Source organism: Callorhinchus milii, unplaced genomic scaffold (assembly GCF_018977255.1).
Source record: "Callorhinchus milii isolate IMCB2004 unplaced genomic scaffold, IMCB_Cmil_1.0 Scaffold1048, whole genome shotgun sequence".
NCBI lineage: Eukaryota > Metazoa > Chordata > Chondrichthyes > Chimaeriformes > Callorhinchidae > Callorhinchus > Callorhinchus milii.
In genome coordinates, this window is record NW_024705789.1 from 4,603 (window position 1) to 9,463 (window position 4,861).

A 4,861-nucleotide genomic window follows, 5' to 3' on the forward strand; every position below is an offset into this window, starting at 1 on the left:
CACTATTTGGAAAATTGCAGCAAACAAAGCAACATCTTTCTACGATTGTGCTTCATCAATCCAGAACTTTCGTTTGTTTTGAGTCATAAAGATTTAACGTGAGAGGTCCCCAACCCCTGCTATCTGGACGGCTTTGGAGAACATTACAATCAGAAAAGAAAGCCAGGATCCAGCCTGCAGTACCTCGGTTGGGCACAGGGGAGCATTTTTTCTGTATATCGAGATGAAACTTCAGCTGTTGAACTGTAAGGGAGGAAACTTGCAGATACTGTTTGTGAAAACTAATTTAACTGATGTGAATTTTGAAACGATTTTTATTTCATCCACGTGAATTAACACAGATTATTAAATTAGCAATTTTCAGCCACGCCGCTGAAATTGTTGATTCAAGAGCACGAAGAAAATAAAATAGTTTTACATTTGTGAGAAAGGTACAGTAAAGTTGTGGTAACCAATCTACTATCTTAAAACAATGCAAGCAAAACACTAAAATCTAAAATAAAAACAGATGGTCCGAGATAGTACGCAGACAGTTTTTATCACGTTGTATCCCTCGCATGAAACCATGGCTGACACAGATTCATATTTCCTGATCGGAAATCCTTCAACAAATATCTGGAACAGAAATATAAAGGTTGTGGGGAAGTTGGTTGCAGAATGGGATGGAACCGATGGCAACATTGTTGTAGAAAGCCTTTCATAGAAGCACAACAACAACAACAACAACAAGATTCCATTTATAAAGCGCCTTTCCCGTCAGGAGGACGTCCCAAGGCGCTGCACAGTTGGGTCATGACCCGAGCAGGGGGGAAATGGTCAGGGTGAGGGGAGGGGAGGGAGCGAGGAGGGGGGAAATGGTCAGGGTGAGGGGAGGGATGGGAGGGAGCGAGAAGGGGGAAGAGAGTCGAGAGGGGAGCTGAAGGCTCGGTCAAAGAGAAAGGTTTTGAGACTGGCCTTGAAGGAGCAAAGGGAGGAAGCGGCGAAGGCACTGGGGATAGAGTTCCAGAGCCTCGGGGCTGAGAGGCTGAAGGCCCGACCACCGATGGTAGGGCGATTGGGGCGGGGGATGTGTAGCAGACCAGAGCCGGAGGAACGGAGGGTACGGGCAGGTAGGTATGGGGATAGTAGGTTGGAGAGGTAGGTGGGAGCAAGGCGGTGAATGGCCTTGTAGGTGAGGATGAGAATCTTGAAATCAATCCTCTGGGGGATGGAGAGCCAGTGGAGGCGAGCGAGGGTGGGTGTGAGGTGGTTGCGAAGCCTGGTGCGGGACAGTACACGAGCTGCAGAGTTCTGGATGACCTGCAGTGTGGAGGGAGATGGCGGGAAGACCGGCGAGGAGAGAGTTCCCATAGTCCAGCCTTGAGGTGACAAAGGCGTGAACCAGGGTTTCAGCAGCGTGAGGGATGAGGTAATGCCGTAGTCTGGCGATGTTCCGGAGGTGATGGAAGGCGGTGCCAGTTGTGGTGCGGATGTGAGGGGGAAAGGACAGCTCAGGGTCGAACAAAACGCCGAGGTTCCTGACTGGCTTTGCGAGGTGGAGAGTGCAGCCTTGGATGCCGATGGTGTCAGCGCCTGAGGTGCGGAGGCGCTGACGTGAGCCAATCAGGAGTTCCTCGGTTTTTCGCACGTTGAGCTGAAGAAAGTTGTCTCTCGTCCAGGACTCGATGTCGGACAGGCAGCTGTCAGGACGTCGGTGGTCGTGGAGTTGAGAGTAGAGGAGGAAAGGTAGAGTTGGGTGTCATCCGCATACATGTGGAAGTTAACTCCATGTCTGCGGATGATGTCACCAAGGGGGAGCATATAGAGGGTTAAGAGGAGGGGACCAAGGACAGAGCCCTGAGAGACACCACATGAGACAGTGCGGGGGGTGGAGGAGAAGCCATTCGTCGAGACGAAATGAAGACGGTGAGAAAGTTACGTCCTGAACCATTCAAGGACAGTGCCTTGAAGGTTGAGGTGGGAGGACAAGCGGTGGAGTAGGATAGCGTGGTCGACCGTATCGAATGCTGCCAATAGGTCGAGGAGGACGAGGAGAGAGAGGGAGCCCTGGTCACAGATGGTCAGGATATCATTGGTGACCTTGACCAGGGCAGTTTCTGTGCTATGGGCAGCCCGGAAACCTGCTTCAATCTGCTTCCACAACAATTCAGGCAAAGAATTGAAGACCCTAAAAATTCTCCTCATCTCCCCTCTATTTCTTTTGCCAAATACCTTAAATGGTGTCCTATGGTTACCGGCCCACGTTCAAAGGAGACATTTTCTCCTTTTCATGGTCATCGGGGTGGAGGTTGCCAAGTCGAACAATCTTCACACGATTGACAAAAACAACACTAACAACAAAAATAACAATAAAGGTAACAACGTTTGTAACGGCAAAATATAACGATGCTAACAATAATACTATAATACTTGCATTTGGTACAGACATTTCACGTCGGAATCATAATGAGGCTGAGTAGCAAATGTGATCTGCCAGAATGGATCATGTATGGGAACTATCGAATTTTGCTTCAGCCTCTGTGAGTTGCTGCGTGACCATGTCCAAGCTTTTCACTGAGTTAGTCGTTAGTTAGGAAGTATGTGCACGTTATTTTGCACCAACATCCGACTTTGGTTTACCCGTTCCGCTGTCCTCTTTTCTTGCATTACCTGTTTAACTGTGATGAATGAGCACTCCAGCCTGAATCACATACAGAAACATTAACTCCGATTCATTCCATGCGCTCTCCTCGGTCAGTGTTCCTCATTTTAATTGTAGCAATGTGTGAATTCAAGGAATGCACGCTGGAGTCAATGAGACAATAGATATCTATTTTGTTAATGCCAGGATTATCAACATATTTTAAAGTTTCCCAGTCCATTTATGAGAATTATTTCCTACTGGTTTGGGTGCGAGAGCAGAGCAAACTGAGTCTCCTTGTCGTGAATTCCTTGCAAGGCGCCAGTCATCGTAACGGATTGGTGGAATCGAGTCGGTCGATCGTGGCGATCTCTGCAGTGCGGTCTCTGCGATTCGGAGAATACAGACCCATTGATTGGTACAGAGATTGATACAGCCAAGCTCAGTGGTTCGCTAACCCAGCAAATGAATCAGATGTGTGCTTCATGAAAGAGAATGTGCTTTCCATTCCATGTAAATGTTAAGAGAAATTGCAGCTTGAACCAAAGTTTTCTTTTGAGTGACGAAATTGTCAGTTTACAAAAAAAATCCTTTTTTCCAAATTAGTCCTTGCGTTCAATCTTCTACATTCTCCACCCAAATATGAAACTACATCAGGTTACAGCTGATGCGATGAAGTGAATTCGACAATTATGCTACGAGCCCCATTAACCAGGACTCACATTAATAATTTCAAAAGCTGTAAAGTTTTAATGTGTAAATTAATTGTGACAACGACTTCGCAGCTAATTTGTGCCCAGCAATGTCGCACAAAATGACTTGTACTTCAGATCAAACAACGAATCGGAAAGTGAGCCAAGATGATATCTGTTCAATGTGGGTTTGAAGATATCAGTGTCTTACACTGAGTAGAGAAAACGGCAGTAAAATTCGTATCAAATGAAATATATAAAGGCAAGGAATAGTGAAAACGTTTCTAAAATTATTTCATACCTGCAAATAATTTGATTCCCATATTTAAAACTCCATAATTATCAAAAGGGAGAACGTGGGTGGAATTTACCATTATCTGTTATATTTCTTGTTAGTGTTCATCTGTCTGATTTCACTGCTTTATGCGTATATACCCTTTCTCTCAGTGTAAATTATTGGAAACTTAAGGTCCTACACTGATTTTTCTGTGTTTATCATCGTAGCAGAAAGGTGGTAAAGAGCAGGTCAAGACCTGACAAATTGTTCACGCATCATGAAAGCACAAATATCATTGGTTTTCATGCCGAGTAATGCCATTGAAACCTCGCAATGCCCTTCACAGAACAAACTACATCGGGTAAAGTAAATATTCGGCAAACCAACTCATTTTTCAAAGTATCTAAAGCGACGAGGGTGGGATTCGAACCCACGCGTGCAGAGCACAATGGATTAGCAGTCCATCGCCTTAACCACTCGGCCACCTCGTCTGTCCCAAAGCCTTACAAAGCCTCAAAACAGAAGTCTGCATTTGAAATAATGCTAATTGATTAAAAGAAAGATTTTTTTTGGACAAAGAACTAAAGAAGAGGAGTGTTACTGGATAAGAACAGAGTTTATTACCAGAAGAGAAACCACATTTGTTTACATTCGCTATTCGACGACAACAATTAAATATGAATTGCCATTTGTTATAGGAGCAACTAAAACTGGAATTATATGCTTGAAAAAGCTACAGAAGTAACAATGACCATATATACACATCAACAGTCTGTGTCTACCTCTCATCGAATATTGTGATTTACCATTTCAGCCTTGGCACCAACACTTGTTTTAGTGTAAATTAATCTGAATAAAATTTGAATGCTTAATATACTAATTCTAAGTTCATCAATATTGACAATAATATCGGTTTACGAATTCACTTAAATTAGCAACGATCAATTGATCAGCGTTACAAACTCTTGATTTTTCGCTTGAAAGCAATACTACCCGTAAAGAAATCAAGAGCAATTTGTCGATCAAAAATATTCTGTTACAAATATTACGAAATTTTCGACTGAAGCGTTTATATTCAGAGGGCATGGATCATGATCCATGATTCGGAAACCCCTCCTCGTTTTAATCATTCAATTTCAATGTCACTACTTCAGCATCAAATTACTTTCTTGGGAACGCTTTTGATGTCATTGAGAAAACATTATGACATGAATTAACATTTGAGTAACTCGTTGCGGACAAATAAACGTTTAGAAATCAATAGCATTAGCT

General features: G+C 43.7%; 1 non-coding gene across 1 annotated transcript; it reads right to left on the bottom strand.

Moving 5' to 3' along the window:
- Positions 1–3,998: 3,998 nt before the first annotated feature.
- On the bottom strand, positions 3,999–4,080 carry trnas-gcu. Its single transcript has one exon. It is a non-coding gene; the product is annotated as a tRNA-Ser (tRNA).
- Between the last annotated feature and the right edge of the window lie 781 nt (positions 4,081–4,861).